This window comes from Oryza brachyantha, chromosome 10 (assembly GCF_000231095.2).
Source record: "Oryza brachyantha chromosome 10, ObraRS2, whole genome shotgun sequence".
NCBI classification, from domain to species: Eukaryota; Viridiplantae; Streptophyta; class Magnoliopsida; order Poales; family Poaceae; genus Oryza; species Oryza brachyantha.
In genome coordinates, this window is record NC_023172.2 from 4,990,445 (window position 1) to 5,013,283 (window position 22,839).

At 43.0% G+C, this 22,839-nt stretch overlaps 1 long non-coding RNA gene across 1 annotated transcript; it reads left to right on the plus strand.

Moving 5' to 3' along the window:
• The first annotated feature begins 16,456 nt into the window (after nt 1–16,456).
• On the plus strand, nt 16,457–20,335 carry LOC107305168. Its single transcript, XR_001551270.1, has 3 exons — nt 16,457–16,528; nt 19,042–19,148; nt 20,300–20,335. It is a non-coding gene; the product is annotated as an uncharacterized LOC107305168 (long non-coding RNA).
• Nucleotides 20,336–22,839: the final 2,504 nt, after the last annotated feature.

Sequence of the window (22,839 nt, forward strand, 5' to 3'; positions counted from 1 at the left end):
GTATTAGTACTCATTCAAGTCTCTACGAGTTCCTCCTTTTGATCCAATAGTATTGTTCTAGTCGACCTGATTCTATCTCAGTTCAGTCTGATCAATCGGTTTCTTAGATCTATATTGTCGAATTGAATCGAGGGTTCGTAGAGGCTTATTGCTGGAGTTTTAGCCAGCATTATCTTAAGTAATCTGTTGATTGGTTGGTTAAACTTGTCAATCTTCATGTTTCTATTGTTATATTATACTGAACTGCATACTGTCTCGGTTAAGTCTGATCTATGTATGTTTGGTGTAATCTATCTATAGAAGTCTGTCCGATCGACTGAGTTTAGTAGATCGGTTGATGGTTTACGCTGTTTTGCTATCTCATTATTCATATGCTATAATATTTATGTGATGTTATGCGTAGTCATGTTTAGGTCTGTACTGTCTCGATTGAGTTCAATCTTCTAGGTCTGGATTGAGCATGCATGCCGTCGGGTGTTATTATTTTATGCGAATAATTAGTATAGCATTCCAGTTTACTGTACAAATTCCATGTTTAGTCTTATATCGGCTAACAATTTAGCGGATGATAAATGCTGGAGCGGTCTGATCGGCCGATTAATCTTATGACTGTCTCGGTTGGGTCCGATCTTTTAAGATTAATTCGCTGGTTGGCTTATCTAGTATTTATCCTGCTTATGACTTAGCCGATTAGGCATATTTATAACTATTACCACGAAATTCCTGTAAAGCCGATCGTCTAGTCTATCGGCTAGGGTCCTGGAGCGGTATCGGCTATCTAGCCGATAGCAATTTCTGGGTTAACTGTTTTCCATGCTATATCTTGCCAGTTACATGATCAAACTGACTGGCACGCCCGGTATTTCTAAGAATTAGGTCTTGCACTGGAATGGTCTAAGATTGATTCCTAGGTCTACGTGTGTGACCGTTGATTGTTATTTTCAGCGTCAACAGGTAACTACTAGTGTGTCCTAGTTAATGTATTTGTGTATTGCATAATAGCCACTTTTTCCCATTTTAACAATGAAAGTGAACTATGTGAAGATTGCTAGTTGGGATGGTTGGAATGGGTGATTACTAGGATGTCATAGTTAATGCATTAGTTTCTTTACATAATAGACCCTTTTTTCTATTTTAAGGATGCCAGGGGACTTGATGCACAAGATGGACTGGAATGGATATAGGATGTGACTGCTAGAATGCCATAGTTAATGCATTAGCATATTTCGATAATAACCTCTTTATTTCCCCCATTTTAATGATGCTAGGGGACTAGGGCAAGATTGTCGGCTGGGATGGATGGAGCAAGGGGCTGCTAGGCTATCGTAGCTAATGAATTAGCATATTTATACAATACTTTCTTTCTTTACTCATTGTAATGCATTGTTCAGTGCTACAACAAGTGCAAAATCACCAGCATAGGATAACTACTCTGATGTTGCAATAAACGGAAATCTTTTGAACAGTTTCCAAATCTAACCCAACTGTTGTCCAAGCACTAAGCAAGTGAGCAATTTAGGTTACAAATTAACAGTAATTAAACACCACTATTCAATTGAAGTAGCTCTTAGTGGATGGAGGAAAAAAACTAACAATTTATGCTGAAGATATAATGGTGATGATATTATAAAAAAATCAGGCATTGCCGTTGCCATTGCCCTCGCAATTGAGCTCTACAGATAGTGGAAACTACTTCACAGTGAATGCCGGAAGCCCCAAAGAACATGAACAAGCATGCATTACTTAGCATGATAGCCGCCGGTAGTTAGGAGGTCCATCGTTTTCTTTCGCCATGGGGGACACTCAATAGTCAATCCTACATGTCTTTCTTAGATCCCATCTATTCATTGTTTGAACTATATTGCGCTGATGAGTTCATCAGGGGCTTTTGTCTCATTTCCTCGGCTAACTCCATCATTTCATTAGCTTTGATCTAGGTAGAAGGATGCATAAAAAAGGTTCAGTTGCAATGTAGACAGTTGGGGTTCCAATGGTGAATTGCATCACAAGAACAAACTGAACATGGCTTCACATACAACTAGTTAGCACCAGAGGGAATCCTGGAAGGTACCCTACAGGTTTTGCCTCCATCTCCCATGCCTTCTGCTCCATCCACAGAATCTAGAGACCCAAACCACATGCATCTTGATCGAGCTACCTTCGGGGTGGGGGGGGGGGCAGCCACGAGTACCATCTCCCAGGCCCTCAGGCGGATGGTGGCCTCCCATAGAAAACAGCCATGCCCCCCTTGCTGCTGCTGATGATGAAGATGACCTCCAATTTTGAGGGGGGCAAGGAGATCTGGAGGCAGGTGCTTGGGTGGTGCAATGATGACGAGGACGATAAGACTGGGCCTGCAGAGATGGACGACGGCAATGAGCGGGAGTGCGCACATGAAGCGGTGGAGGGCTCGTCGACGAAGGTGAGCATCAGGAGGCAACCGTGAAGGGGCCCAATGTGGGTGCTCTCCTGGGGCTCCAGGTCCACCTATGCGACCTGGTGCTGCTCGACCTCATCCACTCATATTTTTCATATCTGGTATAAATGAGGTTGACCTTTTTTACCGCGATTCACATATATCATAGCACAAATAGCTATTCCTGTCTATTTTTCTGACACATTTTTCAATATTCAGTACAAATGGGGTAGCTATTTGTGACAGTTATTCTGGATACCCAGCATAAATAGCGGGTCATTTGTGCCGTATTTTTTATTTGTGGTGCACGGATGTCTGGTGTTAGGTCTATCAATATCGGCTAGTTTTTAACCGACATTGATGCCATGGCATTTACTTTTTGGTTTTTGCTAGTGTAACGGTGATATATTAGTGTGTTATCTGTTAGCACGCCTAATTCCTAGCAGAAATACTTTTCATCTCCCTTAAGGATGAGTTTGGTTCGTGGACAAGGTGGGATGAGTTAAATTCATCCTTGGATTACAGGATGGGTTGGTTTCATTTCTCTGTCGGGTAAGAGAAATGGAGTTAGATCCTGTTTTTTGTTTGCTTGGAGGAATGAGATAGGATAAAATGAACTTGTCACATGTTTGGTTTGAGCCGTGGAGGTGGGATGGCTAGATGTGATTACCTTTCTACAATGAGTTGGTGAAGGTATTTGTCATCTCCAAAATAAAACGTATGATGTAGTAGGATTAATATTTAAATAATCTAAAGTAATTTTGTGTTTATTTATACAAGTAGTATATTTGAATACAGAACCAAGCAAATTTGATAGGTCATCCGTGTCAAAACCTAACAACCCGTCACACACACACTCATCTGTGACGGGCCAAAATAAGACCTGTTGTAGATGAGTCTACTCGGTTTGGCCCATCACCGATAAAATATCATCTGTGTCAGGCCCAAAATTTCGCGCGACACGAATCAATACCTGTCACCGATGACTCTCAAATGTGATGGGCCATAGGATACGACCAATAAAAGATGACATGATTCGTCCGTGGAGGGCCAAAATTAGTGCCCATTGTGGATGACACATCCATGACCAGCCATAACTATGGCCCGTCAATGATGACATGAGTCATCCGTGAAGGGCAAAAACTAATGCGCGTCAAAGATGACATGAGTGCCATCCACCTTTAGGGTTGGCTAAATGTCAAACAGTACAAACTTCAAATATCACGCACACACCACCAGTATGCCGCCCTTGCACAAGCACATCCACCCGGTCTCGTCATGACCTCACCCCGCCGCATCTCTCCCCCGCCCCACCCGCGAGCACCGCCGGTGCCTGTCGGCCTCCTGCTACTCCCTCCCGCCCCGCAGAACCGGCCCTCGGAGGTGAGCAACGAGCACTCCACTCTCATCTCTTGCTGCCCAAGTTTTTTCCTCTTTTCCTAAAAGCCTAACTCCTCTTCTAGACCTGGAAGCTTCTCTCCATGCCCCCATGTTAGACCGGCCCAGCGGAAGTAGTTTCTGATACGATGATTTCGCAATTTATAAGCAAGTGGAGAGGTGTATTCATCGGAATTATTTGCTTTTTTGAGTTGTACCTCACAATTCTAAGACGAGTGTATGATAATTAGTTATTTAGTGATGATTGACATGGACAAGTGTATGATGATTAGTTCATGTTGTTCTTTTGCTTGTAAAGAAAAATAGTTTTTCATATATCCGAATGTATAGATGAATATATGTGAATGTATGGATGGATATATATGTGTGTATGTCGGGGGTTCTTGGAATATACATTCATTTATTTTTTTAGAGAGCATAGGTAGGAACATCCTGAGGCTAGCCAATAAATCAAATTATTCTTTTATTGTATATTTCACCATCCGTGAAGGGCCGTAACAAGCGCCCGTCACGGATGAGTCATCAGTGACAGGACGTAACTCAAGGTCCGTCAGGGATGACTCATCCGTGATGTGCCGTAATTGTAGCCCGTCAAAGATGAGTTTAACTCATATTTTTCAATGTATTTAATAATCCGTGACGGGCTATGAACATCATTGGTGACAGGCTTTACTTTTGGCCCGTTAAAGAAGACGCTCATCAGTGATGGAATTTGGCCTGTCAATGATGTGTCTTTCTCATCAGTGTCACTGACCAGACTGCTGTCTGTCACAAATATGGGTTTATGCCCATCAGAGATGACCAGTTCCATTGTAGTGATAACCTAAAGTGCATCGCTTACGCTGCCTCACTAGTACAGATCGGGCTATCCGGAATGGTGTAAGCGTAGTGGCTCAACTCGGCTCGTTACAGGCGAATTAGACTGTAACAAGCCGTATTGAGGCCTGTGCCAGATATGGCGCACCAGATTGGACTATGACGGATAGAGTAGTATCTCTCACAGTCCAAGTAAAAGAGACATGACCAATATATCCGCAACGGTTTGAAATCAATAGCCGTTACCGATACCTACATATCCGTAACGGCTCTAAACTTACCGACCGTGATCGATATTGGCCATTAACCTTAACGGTCTGGTTGTACGGAACCATGACCGATATGCTATTATCAGTCACGGCTCTTTTGTTACGAGCCGTGAGAGATTTTAGTTAATATTTGAAACGGTTTTTTCTTGTAAGAACCGTGACCCATATTGTGGCACTATATATATCTGCATGAACTAATGTTTTGGCTATCCCAGCCCATTTGACCATTCACATTTTTGGTAGGAGACATACGGGGGCAAATTTTTGCCACAGAAAACTGCAAAAAGTTAAATTGAACATTAATCAAAGCAAGGTACTATTGACTACACCCTTATTGCATAATTAAGTTAAGTTTGCAAGTATTACATAATTGATAATTATCTTCATTGATCTTAGATGGATCGAACCTGGATGTACAACATGAATCGTTTTAGCAGTGAATATAGAAGTGGACTCGGGGAATTTCTAAATGTAGTAGAAAATGAGAAGCATGCGAGAAATGCTCAGTTCATGCGTTGCCCATGCACTGACGGTAAGAATGAGAAGTCCTAGGAAAGTTGAGTGCAGATACAGAGTCACTTTATGAGAAGAGGCTTCATGCCAGGTTACGATCGTTGGATCTGGCATGGTGAGCAAGTTGAAGCGATGAGCGATGCAATAGAAATAGACGAAGACGAGCACGAAGAACAAGATGGAATCGAGCATATGTTTGTGCCGTCACCATGGGGGGCGGGGAAGGTTTGATGTGGACAAGAACACACTAGACACAATGTTGCAAGACGTAGAGCAGAAAGAGTACATTGAGAGAGACTATGAAAAGTTCACTCGGTTAGTCTCCGATGTGGAGACACCAGTTTATCCAGAAATGCAGGACGAAATACACAACATTGTCTACTATTCTGGAGCTTATGAAACTGAAAGCTAGCAATGGATGGTCAGATAAGAGTTTTTCAGATCTTCTAGTTATTCTAAAAGATCTACTACCGGAAGAGAATACACTGCCGCGTAGTACATACGAAGCTAAGAAGGTGTTGTGCCCTCTAGGATTGGAAGTAAGGAGAATTCATGCATGTCCCAATCATTGCATATTGTACTATGGGGAACATGAGAATCTTGATAGTTGTCTCATGTGCAATGTTTCCCGTTACAAGAGGAAGGCTAAATCCATTGATGGCAAGAGGTTGAAGAAGGGTGGTCCAGCAAAATTTCTGTGGTATCTTCCTATTGTAGGACGTCTGCAAAGAGTTTTGTGAATCCAAAGGAAGCTAAGTTAGTTTGTTGGCACGACATCGACCGGAAGAAGGATGGTATGCTTAGACATCCTGTAGATTCCATGCAATGGCGGAATGTCAATAACTTATTCCCTCATCGTCTAGAAGATCCAAGCAACATACGGTTTTGTTTAAGTACATATGGTATGAACCCGTTTGGGGATATGAGCAGCCGTCACAACACATGACCTGTTCTACTTGTTAACTACAACCTACCCCCCTGGTTGTATTTCAAGAGAAAGCACATTATGTTGGTTTTGCTTGTGCATGGACCAAAACAACCTGGAAATGACATTGATGTATTCCTACAGCCACTCATTGATGACCTTCAAGTACTTTGGGGTGGTATCAATACTTGGGATGTGTACGGAGAAGAGAATTTCTAGGTGCATGCTATGTTGTTCAACACCATTAACGACTGGCCGGCTCTTGGAAACCTATCAAGCCAAACCATCAAAGGAAAATGTATCTGCTTAGAGTGCATGGAAGAAACACACAGCAGGTGGTTGAAACACTCCCGCAAGATGGTGTACATGGGTCACAGGCAATTTCTTAGGCAGAATCACTCATACAGATCTATGGCAAAACCATTCGATGGTAAGAAGGAGCTTCGTGAGGCCCCTCGGTCATTGTCCGTAGATGAAGTGTATAATAAGGTGAAGGACATTGAGCATGTCTTTGGAAAGAGAAGTAAAACCAATAACAGTAAAGAACGAACAGTATGTAAGAAAAAATCCGTGTTCTCGCAGTTAGAGTACTGGAAGCACCTGGAAGTTCGACACTGCATAGACCTAATGCACATCGAGAAGAATGTGACAAATAGTGTCATTGGTCTGTTGCTGAACATCAAAGGGAAAACGAAGGATGGGTTCAATGCACGAAAGGACATGTGGGATATGAAGATTCGACCTGGACTAGCAGGTAGAGTGAACGAGGACACGCGAAAAGTTTACCTACCGCCTGCTTGCTATACGCTGTCGGACCTAGAGAGAAAGTCCTTCCCGAACTGCATAAGTGGTACTAAGGTACCCATGAGATACTCATCACGGATCAATAAGTTTGTCTCTGACAGCGAGTTCAAGTTGGGTAGTCTGAAGTCACACGGTTGTAATGATAACTCAACTTCTTCCGGTTGCTATTAGGAATATTTTGCCACCTAAAGTCCGGCACACGGTTATGTGGTTGTGTTTTTTCTTTAATGCAATTTTTCGATAGAGATATGGTCATACGAGTCAGGTCAGTTTTGACTCTCACATGGGTCAACTTATCTGTGACGGGCTAGTTCTTTCGCCCGATAGTGATAACTAGTTATCTGTGACGAGCTGGTTGGCTCGCCCGATTGAGATAGTCTATCCTTGACGGGCTCGGTATGGCTCAGACCGTTTGGTCCAGCTTATCACTGATGGGCTTTTGGTTTGGCCCTATTGAGATATCATCCATCAGTGATGGTGGCATGCTCGATTGAGATGTTACCACATAACAGTGACCTTTGCTGACTGACGGGGTGTACCCGATAGAGATGAGGCTTTTAGCCCATTAGAGATGAGGGATCCCCTGCTAGTGACATCAAGGTGAGTCCAAACTGTTCATAATAATTGTGGAATTTAATGATCTCCCTATGGTTACCATAATCAATATAGATATTAAGCAATAATTTGAGACATTGTTGTACTTGTAATATACTGACTAAAAAGTGTTTTGTACATTTCCATTTATCTTTGCAAACTAATGTGAGAAATGAGTTGCCCAATTATCATCCTGTAGATGTTCACTGCTCAAAAGATATCAACACAACACACCCGTGGTTAGCTGTGCGAAGTTTTTCATTCTGAATGCCAAAGATCTAAAGGTAATGACATTTAATGTTCAGGATGTCATGCACCAGAATGAGTAATAGATGACTAATCACGTGGGACTGGATAAGAAATTCTCTCAGTATTGTTGATTTTATTTTGATAGCAAATACTAGTGTGATCGATTATCTTGAATCTACCGGGATCAATGATTTTTTTGGGTTTGGGCTCTGAAGAATGAGATAACACTCTACTCCTTGTTTGTAGATTGATCTTCTAAACCCTCAAAATGGTGCAGAATGAGTGCAATATGTAATCTGTTATACGGTGATCCTCGAGAGATGCCCTACCTCCCCTATCTACCAGGGGATAGGATTACAAGAGATACATATCTACCCGACAACTAAGTATCTACCATATTAAAACCAACCGTGTCTGGTAGTTATGGAAATCCGAACAAACAAAAACCAAGTCTTTGCCATACGCTTAGTTGGAGGCTAGATGGTCACTATTTTTACATCATTCTTTACTTTGTTTCGATCTATCTTTGATAATCTATCTTTATGGTTTTTCGGTGAAAACGAATTAAAACCAGAAGGCGAAAAGTTTCCTCACACTTTTTAAACATTCCAATATATACACATATGTGTTGGGCTGGTTGATTGCCATAGATATGTGTTCTCTGCAGGTAGTTATAATCTGCTGCAGATGTACTGCTCTACCCATACCGTGATTAAAAAAAAACGTACCAGAGTCAGAAGGGAAGACAATTATATTTCTAAAACACAACATAGAGAGAATTACAAATGGGACAAAGGATGGTACTAGGATCCAGGATTGGCCATCACACTGATTGTGAAGTGGGATACACACACGGACATGGGTGTGAGGGCACCGCAAGGAAATCATATTATCTAAGAATAATTACAATGTTGTTATCTACCACCATTTCTAATGTTGTCTTGTTTTTCTGAAACATTGTATATATGTACGTTGGAATACATACATGCAGTTTACCTCAAGCCTATGTACATATTTAACTAAATATAGACGTACTGTTTTGTGGAAAATACATTTTTTCTAAAAAAAACTGTTATTACTATGTTCCATGTTATATGATTAGTAAGTTCTTCACATGTGTTGGCATTTCATAGGGACACAATAAATCTATTCATACTTTAATAAAACGTGACCAAAACTAGCTAATTAATTTATACATGTTCTAAAAATTAATTCAGTTCAGTGTATGTATGTGAGGCAAATATAAGAATAATAATCACTAAAGCAACAACTTATTAGATTTTACATGATCGAGGACCAGCACCGTTAGACCTGACAATCCATAAAATTAATAAGCATATATCCGATTTCTACCTGTGTTCTGTAGAACGGAAGCTTGTAAAATTTGCATTGGCACGACTTCTTTAGCTTAGTTTTGCAAAAGAATGTATGCTTGCTAGCTACAGTACCTTAACAATCATATTGTTGAAGATATGCATACTATTGCATGCTTGAAAGTTGAAACACAAAGAAAATGTACAGTACATATATCATCCGAATGCAAAGACAACAAAAACTCAACATGTCTTGTTTGGACAAACACACCTCGAGACAGCAAATAATCAACACATCACGTCTTGTTTGGACAAACATATCGATCCCTAATTAACAGCAATCACGGGATCTGTCATCGAAGGGATCAGCTACTAATAGCTGGTGAGTGCGTTCTGCGTGCTTGTAATCTATAAAATCGTCGTCAGCTGAAAATTCAATTCGAGCATTTGGAGAAGCCTTTTTCCTCGCGCACAGTAACTTGCGGTGACTAGACAGCCACCTTTTGTTCAATCCCACACAAGTCTGAATTGTCAGTAGCTCGAGCACTCTTGCAATCATAACAAAGAATTTCGCAAAGGCAGCATATGATTTTTTTGCATCTATAATTTCTTAGCACCATTTCCGTGAGGTGGAATAAGTCCAGACATTCAACAGTAGTAGCGTTGAATATATCACCGTTATGAAATATCTGTGGATAAAATAATCCTTCCGCCAACTGAAAAGGATAAAAATATGTCCACTCAAACATAAATCACAGAAAATTTAGTTAAAAGAACAATATAATCAGTCACATCTAATTAATCAGAACGTGGGGAATACTAAGGTAACAAAAATCAAACTAAGAAGACAATTCACCGTGATATAAAGCTTCTGCAAGCACGGAAAGCATCTGAGGACATGGATGGCTGCAGTTAGGCTAGTCTCATCAATCCTAAATGCCAGGATCTTCACGGTGCACAGCATTGCAATCGAATCGACCATGAGTGTTTGCTGAAGCAATCTATGCATGGAACAGAAAATAAAAAATGTGAACAACATTTTAATTAAATCGATCGACCATACAAACGTATGTAAAAAGCAAAGAAAAGATAAAAACATATATAACGCATGGGGTACATGCATGTACTAACCGGCATAATATGAGTCATTCCAAACTCTTGTTCAGAGACACCATTGGAGAGTCAGCCCTAGGTAGCTTACGAGATGATTTTGTCACATGTATCTCCGCTACAGCTAACATATATTTATTAGTTGGATTTGCTACAGCGACGGTAATCTACGGCCAGGATGTTATATAATGTGTTGAGTCAACCGTCTTATCCTTTTTGGTTTCCTAGAAAATATCTAATGGGTACAGAGGTATAGATAGATATGTACTGCAGATTTATTCTCACCACTTCACACTTTGCATGTTAACCTTTGTTGTGTTGTGGTGTAGCCAGCTATCACTACTATAGAACGGGTTATCTGTGACGGGCCTAAATTCTTATTCGTGATGGACAATGGTCTGGTCAGTGATAAGTGGTCACTGATGAGAAAAACCTGTGGTCACTAATGAGAAAAACATATCATTGACAGGCCAAAGTCTGTCACCGATGAACATCATCTTTAACGGGCCAAAAGTAAAACCCATCACCGATATGCTCATAGCCTGTCACGGATAGTTCACCTTTGACGGGCTAAAATTATGGCCCGTCACGGATGAGTCATCTGTGACGGGCTAAAATTACGGCCCATCACGGATGAGTCATCTGTGACGGGCCATGAGATACGGCCCGTCACGAATGACTCATCTGTGACGAACGCTTATTACGGCCCTTCACGGAAGTGAAATATACAAAAAGAAAATAATTTCATTTATTTTGTGGCCTCACGATGTTGGTTGTTATGCCCAAAGAAATGAATGAAGCAGTATATATATTCTCAGAACCCCCACGCATATATATATCAGTCCATACATTATTTCAATTTTAACACTAAAATAAAAACTACAGCCAAGTTACACTAAAATAATTTCTACTCTAAGCTGCCATCGGAACACCCGCTCCCGCCACCGGTCGCCCCCACTCCCACCGCCCACTCCTGCCTATAGATCCAGGCAGGACGAGACCCGCGTCGCCACCCACTCGTCATCGTTGTCAGGGTCAATGCCGCCGCCACCACCCGTGTCGTCGCCCACTTGTTGTCGTCACCGCCCATTTTCGGGGTTGGCGCCGCCGCGGAGGGGGCAACCCGAGCGACGGAGGCGACATGCCGGCCGCCACGTGCACGCCGCCCACTCGAGCTCGGCACCAAGAGAGGAAGAGAAAGAGAGGGAGAGGAGAGAAAGAGTGAGAGATGAAGAGAACGAGTGAGGAGAAGGGAAATATATCAGTGGGAGGAGGGAGAGAGGAGGGCAAAAGATAAAAATTTTGAAGTGGTGACGAGGGAAAATTTTCACTAGAAGTCGTCCATTTTATCTTTGATGGCCCATCACGGATGACTCATCCATGACGGGCACTAATTTTGGCTCTTCATGGATGACTCATTACATCTTTGACGGGCCGTAGATATGGCCTGTCACGGATGACTCACCCATGATGGGCCTTTATTTTGGCCCTTCACGGATGGGTGTCATCGGTGACGGGCATTGATTTTGGCCCTTCACGGATAAGTCGTGTCGGGCGTAAATTTTGGCCCGATACAGAGGATATGTCATCGGTGACGGGCCAAATTGAATAGAGCCATCTACAACGGGTCTTATTTTGGCCCGTCACAGATGAGTGTGGGTGTGACGGGCTGTTAGGTTCCGTAATGGATGACCCGTCAAATTTGCTAGATTCTGTAGCAGTGTATGTCATTGATCCTATGAGACTAATAGTACTTTTGAATAATAAGCTAATTTTTTTAATGTTGCAATCCATTTATGTTAGAGACGGCAATGTACGGTACAGTCCGGTGGTCACCTGACCTATTCCGGGGATGGATCCATCCCTGTTTCATTTCTTGTCAGTATTTTCCATGCTCTTTACATCCACGAATTGGTTATCTCCAACTATTTAGGCATGCTCCACTTTCTAGCTTTGGAGTCCAGGTTCCATGAACTAATATTTTGCCAAATCTTTCTTCGTTCTTGTACAAGGTTTTGTTCTTTATTATATTTTCTCTTTTTCATAATTAATATAGGTCCACAAAATCGTACAAACTATAGACAAGCAAAATCGAAGGAAATAGTAATGAGAAAGAGAGTGGATGCCAATCTTGACATAATGACCTATACACATATAATAATACTAGGCAAAGGGTTGAGATTTTGAAATAACTATGTCTCTATATTTCTCAAAGGACAAATATTTTGAAACGGTTACTTTGGAGATAGTATTTATGGTGAAACAGGAGGTCACACTTTATATTCCTCATTAAATATTCTTTCACCCATGTAAAAATCAATCCCTCCATATTATTTATACGCTGCTGTTAACTTTTAGGTGCACGTTTGACCATTCGTCTTATTCAAATGTATATATAATTATTTATTATTTTGTTAATATGATTTATTATTAAAGGATTTAAATTTTAAAGATAAATGGTCAAATGTAGTTTTAAAAGTCAACGGTGTTTATATAAAAAAATGGAGGAAGTAATTCTCCAAAGACCATGATTATGTATACATGAACTAATGTGCATGATACGTACTCTTATTCTCTAGTTAGCATGTATGTGCACGGCACGTTGATATATATTGATTAGAGTAAATACCTTTATGCTGTTGTTTACAGAAACAACAATTTATGAGAACAACCATGACTTGAATCAATCAAGTCATTACTGTCAATTATGTCTAAATGTTGTGTGAAACACTAGCGTCAAAGCACTACAGCGTTGATCACTCTGTGGCCGGCAAGTCAGCGACATCGGACATGCATGTTCAAGTTTCTACAATGCATCCATTGATGGTGTTGAGACGGGAGACATTTATAATCATCTTATGAGTCATTTTACAATGCTCCATGTCACCTCTAGGGAAGCAAGATCTCTAAATATTACTGGCATAATTTTACAGATTAGAAAATGGTCTACCACTAGTACAGAAAGCATTTTCGCATGCGGGCCAAAACCATCTTCGCATGTGGTTGGCCCGCCCGCATGCGCAAAAAGGTCTGCAAAAATCACCATTTGTGCATGCGGCCGGCCCAGCCCCGTGGGATAATATGTTGTCTTAAGCAGCGGCATGCGATAATGTATTTTCGCATGCGGCTTGTCGACCCACCCTCATGGGGGCGATTTTTCTAGGTACCGCCATAAGCCGCCCGTATGTAACCTACTGACCCCCTCCCCCCGCATAGAAAAATGCTTTATGTAGTAGTGTACCCTTCCATTAATTAATCTGTCAAGAAATGGATACTACTAATGGGCCTAGTTATCCTTTTAATTTGATCACATATGTCATCTGCCTACCCTCAAAGTGGACACTATTTAGCCGAAGCTCAAATTTCAAAAGAAAACATACAATATCTATTATTTAAATTTAAAAAATGCACAGTATGTTTTGCGCTTGAAACAAAAAAAAATGATTCGGTTTGAATTCACAGGTTAAAAGAAAATATATTTAGAAAGTTCATATTATTTTTAAACTTCCATTATAATCGGAAATTAAATGCTAAATAAATTTGAATTTGAATTTTTTGTAGTATTTTCTTCACTGTTTTATTATACGACTTTTAATAGTATTCACACAAGGAAACATATCTCTCTTTCCTTATTTAGTGTAATAATTAACATGTATGGACTTTAAATACTAATAAATGCAGTTTTACTATCCAAGAGGTAAGAGCAACAGCAGTCATTGCATCTATGCATACTGGACGGTGCAAAAAAGATTGGGTGCACCTCAAAAAATTCCCTAAGTATTGTTCAATTTATTTAAAATTGCAACTGGTGTTGTCAAACGATTACATATATAGTGCAAATCCTTCCAAGAGCATTATATTGATCAATAAAAATTTAATTCACGTCAGTAGCTTATGAGTGCAAGACAAAATATACGTCAAAGTACATCAAGATTCAGGTAGCACTTCCATTTGTTGAGGAAGAAAGAAAGAGGGGAATTGCTCCGGCTTCTGCGGGGCATGTTGAAGGTTGTTCCCAAATTGCATAAGGGCATGTTCAATGATAGAGCCCATTGTGAGCTCTATTTAAAGTCACGGTAGCAACAAAAGTCTATTTTATAATGATACGTATAAAGGTAGATTCAGGTATAGTTTCTACATCAATGCAATAAAATATTTTTAAAATGCTAAGAGTCAACTCTAAGCTGTTACCATGTATGACAACAAATTTTCTCATTTTCTCTCTTTTCTTTATTTCACCAAATTTGCTTACGTGGCCGATTAAGAGAGTTAGCTATTAAGCATCTTTGTACGTGCCCTAATCTCAGCAATCCAACGGCAACTGAAAAAGATCCAAGGAGCTTCAAGCAGTTAAGAACCAGAACAACAATACAGTTAGCTAATGACTCTGCTTATTTGATGCATGATAACACCATTACAGTTAATAACTTACATCATTTTGGTACAAACCGCAGCAACCTATATATTGTGATGTTATTGCCATCTTCCAAATTAGGAGAGCAACCTGCATTTGGAGAGAACAGTAAGTTTCAGTGGATGGGATTAAGGTTACAAAAATAAACTTCTTAAAGTTCAGAAAATTGCTACGGATGTTTATTTAGACGCAACTAAGGCTTTTTTGGTGTGAAGTTCAGAACGACCATTTCAGACTATACTTCCTAAACTTTAATACTGTGATGGAAAAATTCCATAAGATAATTGTACTCCAAGGTTATGAAATTCAAATATAAGCAGTCCACATTCAGAAAATACTCTTGCAAATGTTCAGAGAATTAGGATTATGAATTCACATACTACAGATGATAAGTTCAGAAAATTATGTACAAAACATTTACAAAAGCCTGCACATGGTATCATCTAGAAATTCCTTAAAGCTAATTTATCATTTGATGATCAGATTTTTTAGCAAGTTAGAACAACCTACTTTTCTGACCATCATGCCATCATAGTCCCTTGTTTTTTTATATAATTTGTAATGGAAAAAAAGTTTCGCTGTTATCTCTACTAATACAAAAGCAAAGATATCTTTGTATTTTCTTTCATAGTGCAAATCAAATAATCAAAAGCAGCAAAGACATGGCCCTTCTTTGGGAGTCCACAGCGGCTGCACCTGCACGTACCTCTAGGCATGATCACTATAAAGAAAATCATGATCCGCGCCAACACAAACCAAGTATATATTGCTCTCCTCTTTATCTTATACTTCGCATAATCCCCACCGCCTCTCCCATCTTTCTCCTTTCTTACTCTCCGCGCTCCTTTCTTCGAGAGATGAAAACTCCCTCATAGGGAAATCCGTTAGGAATTGGTTAATGGGCTGGCCCATGTGAGGATTAATTTCTAGAAAATCACAAAAGTCCACCTTATGATAAACGGAAATTCCGGTATTAGTTTTGGAAACTTATTGGATCTTTCCATGCACGAGAATCCGGATATGGTGGGCGTATCGAATCTTTCCATGCGTGAGAGTCCGGATATGATAGGCGTATCGGATCTTTCCATGCGTGAGAATCCGGATATGGTAGAGGTATCGGATTTTTCCATGCCTGAGAGTCTGGATATGATAGGTGTATCGGATCTTTCCATGTGTGAGAGTTCGGATAAGGTAGGCGTACTGATCATACGTCATATATATACCGAACCTCTATCTCTCCGTGTCATGCCCTGAGTTTTACCCCAGCTAAAACTCAATTAAATAATGTATTAAAAATAATTTGTTAATTAAAGTTCAGGAGAAAAGCAGTGTAATTTAATTCATTTAATTGGAAGATTTTCGGTATGTTCTAAAATGTCCCGAAAGTATTTTAAATTATTAACTAGATTTATATTTGAACTACAGTCAATAAAATTTGCTCAAATAAACTTAATAAAAATCGGCAAAATTGAAGACAATTTCTTTTTTCCCTCCTTCCTTTTTCTTTTCTTTTGCTCTTCTTTCTTTCTCCGTTTTTCCCTTTTCTTTTTCTCTTTTCCTTTTTTCCCTCCTGGCCGAACTCCCTCTCCCCTCCCCCTGTTTGTGCGATCCTCCCCTTCAGCCTGGTGCGATCTCCCTCTCCTTCCATGCCGCACATCCTCCTCCCCCTAAACAGCCGTGAGCAGTCCCTTCTCCACCTCTCTCATGGTATCAATCTATCTTTGATCTACTGTTTAATTGCTTAGATTTTCTAATCTATTAGCTAACGTGGCATTGATCTACAGTGCGGACTTTAATTTCATACGTAGATTGGTTTTATGTTAAAGTCAATTACTTGGTTTAGCGAGTCATTAAATTTCGATTTAATGGGTCGTTAATTCCTATCATTGTTCCGCTAACAGTTCCAGGTTTTGCTTTTCGGATCTGATTCATCGTGCGAATCTCTGATTCGTGCATGTTTTAGTTCTGTTTTGCGAGTATGTGTTCTATTCATAATTTCCCGAGGAGCGGCCAAGCCCGCGCTCGAAGTCTCCATCGCCTCCTTTGGCCCACTCCTTTTCCCTCTCCTCTCGGCCAGCAGGCCGCTGGCCCAGCCAGCCGGCCCACTTCCCTTCGGCCCATCTCCTCTCTCTCCCTTCGACCTCCTCCCGCGTGGGCCGGCCCTTCCTCACAAGCGCTCCGGAGTCTAGGCTGCCTCCCCCAACCTCCCGGGACACTAACAGGTGGTCCCCACCTATCAGCCCCGTCTTCCTCCTCTAGCCGCCGCCCACAGCTTGCCGCCAAGCCGCACTGGCCGCCCCTCGCTCGCCTCGCCACGGTGGCCTTGCGCCGTCGTCACCATCGCATCCCGACCACCTCTCTGCCCCTCTCGGTTGCACCGTCCCGTGCCGCCGCGAGCCCATCGGCCGCGCCGCATCCGCTCTCCCCTGCCGCCGCGTCGTGCCTGCGTCCGCCGCCTCAGACTTACTCCGCCGCACTTCGACGTCGCTCCCGTGCCGCGTCCCTCCGCCGCCTCGCCCGCGCAAGTGCCGCTGTGCCCACGCCTCACTGTCGCGCTGCTCGCTGCTGTGCCGAGCTGCGTCGCGCCCTCGCCGCGCTGGTTGTGCCTCGCCGGCCTCGCCGTTGTGCTGCGCTGAGCCACGTCGCACCACCGTGCGTCCTTCCGCGCCACCACACTTGCACGCCAAGCTGCCGCGCCGCGCCAGCGACGTCGCGCTATGCCTCTGGCTCGCCACGCCCGCGTATCTGCCTTGCCATCGCCGGCCATGCTCGCGCCTCTGCCCGCGCCCGCCCCGCGTTCGTCGGCCGGTCCAACAACCACGCTGCAGCCGCTGCGCGCGCAACCCTCGCTAACCGCCGGCCACAATCCACGCCCGCCACCAACCACCACCCCGCCCTACACGCCGGCCACCACCATTAAGTCGCCTCCTCAGCGGCCGCTGCTCCCCTTCGCTCCCTCGAGCGGCCGCCACTACAACATCGACGCTGCCACCATAGAACGTTGACGACCTCGCCGCCGCGCTCCTTCCTCCTAAATCGGCCATGCTTTGTCACCGCCGCCATGAGCTTTCCCCCATCCTCGTCGCCGTTGGTCGCCCTCGAAGACCGCCGCTCCTCCGCGTCTTCCGCGGCCTCGCCGTCGTCGTCTTCACGCCGGTGCGCTCCTGCCACGTAGTGCAGGTCCATGCACCACGCACGCGCGTGTCGTCGGCCTCGCCACCATCGCGCCCGTGCCTCTGCTCCCTCCGCCCTCGCGCCACCGTCGGGCCCAGACCTCACCTTGTCGCGCCATCCCCTACTCCCCCTCTCGGCTCCCTGCGCCGCTATCCACGCTGCCGTGTCCGCTCGTCGTCGTCGCCGCGCTTATCTGCCAGCCACGCTGCCGCTCGCCGTGTAGGTTCTTGCCGCACGGGCGCACTTATGCCACCGCCACACCTAGCTGTCGCGCCACTACCCTCTGTCGCCGCTGCTTTGCCCCGCCGTCCCACCACCAGCGTCGCCTTGCAGTGATGCCCACGCCGTCGCACCACCGCCACGCCCGCCCGTACGCGTAGCCGCCGCTGCAAGCGTCTCCGTTGCCGCCGTGCGTCGCCCGCCGGTGCTGCTCGCCACTTGGCGCCGTCGGTCATCGTTCGCCGACCGCCGCCGCTCACCAAAGCTCGCTGCCACGTTCGCTCGTCACCCCTGACGCCGGCTACCACCCACCACCGCCCGCTCCCCGCAAGCACTAGCTGATCTCTCCCACCCCTCTCCTCTGTTTTGCCTCCCCTCTGGCTGGTAGGGCCCACCAACCAGCCACCACCTCCTGCCGACATGTGGGCCCTGCCCATCAGCTCCCTCTCTCCCCGCGGGCCCCACACGCCATCCACTTGTCACCTCTCCTCTCTCTCCGAGTCTATGACTAGTGGCCCCGCTTGTCATACTCCCTTCCCCTCGGTCATGCCACTGACCAGTGGGTCCCAGCCATCAGCCTCCTCTCTCTCCTGTGTTGATGTCATCGCCTCTAATTAATTACGCAATAATTCATTAAGGTTTTCTGGTTAGTTTAAGAAACACGGTTAATCTTCTAAAATTCATAACTAATTCATCTAGTGTCCGTTTTAGTCCATTCAAGTTTCATTAAATCCAGAAAAATGCCAAGAATCCACTAAAAATAGTTTCTTTCTCTGTTTCAGTAGTTTTATAGTCTGTTTTTGCTTATTTTGCCTTGTTTGCCGTAGGTTTTGACCCCGTTGAAGTGCCGTTCATTCTGGAAGTCATCGCCGAGGTTCCTCGTGGGTCAGAGCAACGCAAGTGAAACCCTCCTTTGATCATGTTGATCCAATAAGTGCAAAATCCTCACTTTTACATTCAAACATGCATTGTCTTTAAATGTATTTACTTTATTTATCTATTGGGCTATTACCTTTATTTATATCTCTTGATTCCTATTCTTTATTATTGTCATCCCAGGGTTAATTGGACTAGAAATAGGCTTAGGGAATGCTTAGCCATGCTTAGTTCAACTAGCTCACCAATTCTCATTTAATTATCTGTTAGACTTTGATAGACTTTTAATAGTTGTGATCATGCTTAATTTCCCATTGTGGATTAATACAACTAAAATATTGCTTATGGTGGGCTGTGGGTGCATGGTTTTGAGAGTCATGCCCATGGCAATTAAGGACCGGTTCTCTGGAAACCCTGGAAGTCTTACACGTACTAACCACGAGATAGAGTGGGCAATGGTGAGATCCTTAATCTATCTTGTCCCTATCCAGGCAAGAGTGGGCGTGATGGAGTATGGATGGGAATCATGGTGTAACAATGGTCCTATGCTGCTTCCGGATTCACCTAGGCACAAGAGGGGCCTGCCCGACTTGGTGTAAAGGAGGGGACGAAACCTGAAGTGTTGTGTGATTGTCTAGGGTGGTTAGGTGAAATGTCTTATCATGGTTTCCGTACTAAGGTATCGTGGTGATACGTTGGGGCATGGTAACATGCTTTGGAACCATGTCTTGTGGGTAAAGTTGTACACCTCTGTAGAGTAAAACTATTTGAATAGCTGTGCCCGTGGTTATTGGGCGCACTGACTGATTCACTGGGATTAGTTGAAGCCTTGAATAATTTGATTAATTTGGAACTAATTTGACCCTGCGTAATGTGGTGTAACATTGGCAGTGGTTTGGGTCTGTCGCAACGTGGTTTAACGTTGGACAGAGTGTCGACCCTGTTGCAGTGTGGTGTAACGCTGGACAGTGGTTTGGGCCTGTTGCAACATGGTGTAACGTTAAACAGTGAGTGGTTATTTTCAAGTGCTTTACTTTACTTTTATACCAGTTCATTTTATTTACCTGTTTTGTTAAATTACTGCTGCTTTTGTGCAATTTAACCTTAGCCTATCCTTGTATCCAATTCCATTCATTATTCTCCCTCTCGTGGGTGTTACTTGTTGAGTATGGTAGTTTGTACTCAGCCTTGCTTAATTTTTTCCACCAGAGCAAGCGCTTGAGTTTCAGTCAGAAGGTTGATCCCAGGGTTGAAGTGAGGTTCAGTCCGCTGTCGAGAATGCCTGTGGTGTGGAGCCATCATCGCCAGCTGAAGCTAAAGATTAGATGGTTTAGTTTGTTTTATTTTTCCGCTGCACTTCGATACATAATTGTTTTATTTGTTTTTACATCGTGGAACTGTGTATTAATTTGTCATAGTGTGTCCTCGGGCTGATTCCTGGACCGAGATTTAAAACATGCTATTGTTCGAAAATTGGTGTAAATTTCTAGGCATGACACTCCGCAAACGTATATGAAAATAATGTAGGGTTTGTCGTTTCCTTTGTGCTGCGCCACCACCATCGTCTACTCCATCCCCTCTGCCGGCATGCACCGGCGATCAGGAGAGCATGTCTCCGGAACCATCGCCCTTGTTAAGTCCTTCACCGGGAGATGGCGAATAAGGTTTTTGGGAAGCGCTCCACGCGACTGCTCGCTATTCATCCACGAAGCCTCATCTTCCTCGTCGATCGATCGGTTATGGCTCACCGTCATCAACATCCTACGCCGCGAGTCATCCGTTCTGTGCCCAATCCTTAGAACAACCTTCGGACTAGTTAATTATGTTTAATCTAGTTTGGCATCTGTTTAATCTATTCGTGTATAGCTCTTTTGCATACATGTTTAGATTAGATCGATCAATGTATTGCCATGCTGTCATTTTACAATGTCATGTTTTATTTATGCGATCGATTAAATCATTATGTGCTTATATTTTCAACAATCAAAAAACCTTTTTACATGCACTGTGATTTTTTGATGGCTGGTTTTGCCGATACACTGAGGCTGGATAAATCCACCGGTGTGCACATTAAGAGATGACAGATCAAGGTCACTCTGTGGCTGATGGCTATGAAGTGCTTTTGGGTTAGTACTGGCAAACCTAAAGAGGTTCTGACTGCTGAACATTAGAAAGAATTCGAGGAAGCCAGTACTATGTTTGTGGAAGGCATTCTTAGTGCTCTTGGAGGTCGTCTTGTAGAGTCATATATGCATATGCCTGACACTAAGGAGTTGTGGGATGCGCTGAATACCAAATTCGGTGCTACTGATGCTAGCAATAAGTTGTATATCATGGAGCAATTTCATGATCTTAGGATGGTTGAAAATTGTTCTATGGTCAAATAGGTTCATGATATACAAACCATCGCTAAGCAACTTGAACTCCTGAATTGCGCCTTACCCGACAAGTTTGTAGCCGCGTGCATTATTGCGAAGCTTTCTCCTTGTTGGAGAAATTTCGGTACTGCACTAAAACACAAGAGGTAGAAATATTCCGTTGAGGGTTTGATTTTGTCTCTTGATGTTGAATTGAAGGCTCAGGTTAAGGATGTTGTGTCTAAGGGCAATGTGGGCTAGTCAAGTGCTAATGTGGTGGACAAACTCTCATACAAGAACAATGGGAAATTCGAAGCCAACCAGAACACTAACTTCAAGAAAAACGGTAACAATGACAACAAAGAGGAGAGGACTTGATCCGTGTGTCCATGACGCAAGGGCAGGAAGGCATCTGCTAGACTGACTTCTAACTCTATCAATGTGACCATTGGCAAGACTGAAGATGGAACAGGGTATGCTAATTTTCCTACTATTCTTTCAGTTAGTTAATCTACTAATTGGTGGGTTGATACGGGAGCCAATGTATATGTGTGTGCCGATATCTCATTGTTTACATCTTATCGGGCCATCTGAGTTCCTCCGTTCTAATGGGGAATAGGTCGCATGCTTCTGTTCATGGTGTTGGCACGGTAGATCTGAAGTTTACTTCGGAAAAGATCGTGCAGCCCAAGAACGTGCAACATGTCCCTACTATTGACAAGAATCTCGTTAAAGGTTCCGGTCTATGTAGAGATGGATTTAAGTTGGTATTTGTGTCTTGCAAAGTAGTCATGTCTAAACATGGATATTTTATTGGTAAAGGCTATGAGTGCGGAGGCTTGTTCCGTTTTTTCCTTTCTGATTTCTACAATAAGTCTGTGAACCATATTTGTGGCAGTGTGGATGATGATGCTAATGTTTGGCACTCACGCTTATGTCATATTAATTTTGTTTTGATGTCTCGGCTTTCCTGTATAAGTTTGATTCCTAAATTTTCCATTGTCAAATGTTCTAAGTGCCATAGTTGTGTGCAATCAAAGCAACCTCGTAAGCCCCACAAGGCTGCCGAGGAGAGAAACTTGGCGCCATTAGAATTACATTCTGATATATGCGAGATGAATGGGGGTGTTGACTAAGGGTGGAAACGATACTCCATGACATTGATTGATGATGCTACTAGATTTTGCTATCTGTATTTGCTAAAAACAAATGATGAGGCTCTAGACTACTTTAAAATCTATATGGCAGAAGTTGTCACACCATGAGTTTTATCCTAAGCCTAAATTCGTAAAAAAATTCGTAAATAATAATTGGCTTAATTAACTCAGGAAAAATCTCTTTAAAGAAAGTAATTTAATTAAATCGTGGTTCCAAATCGATTAACATGATTTA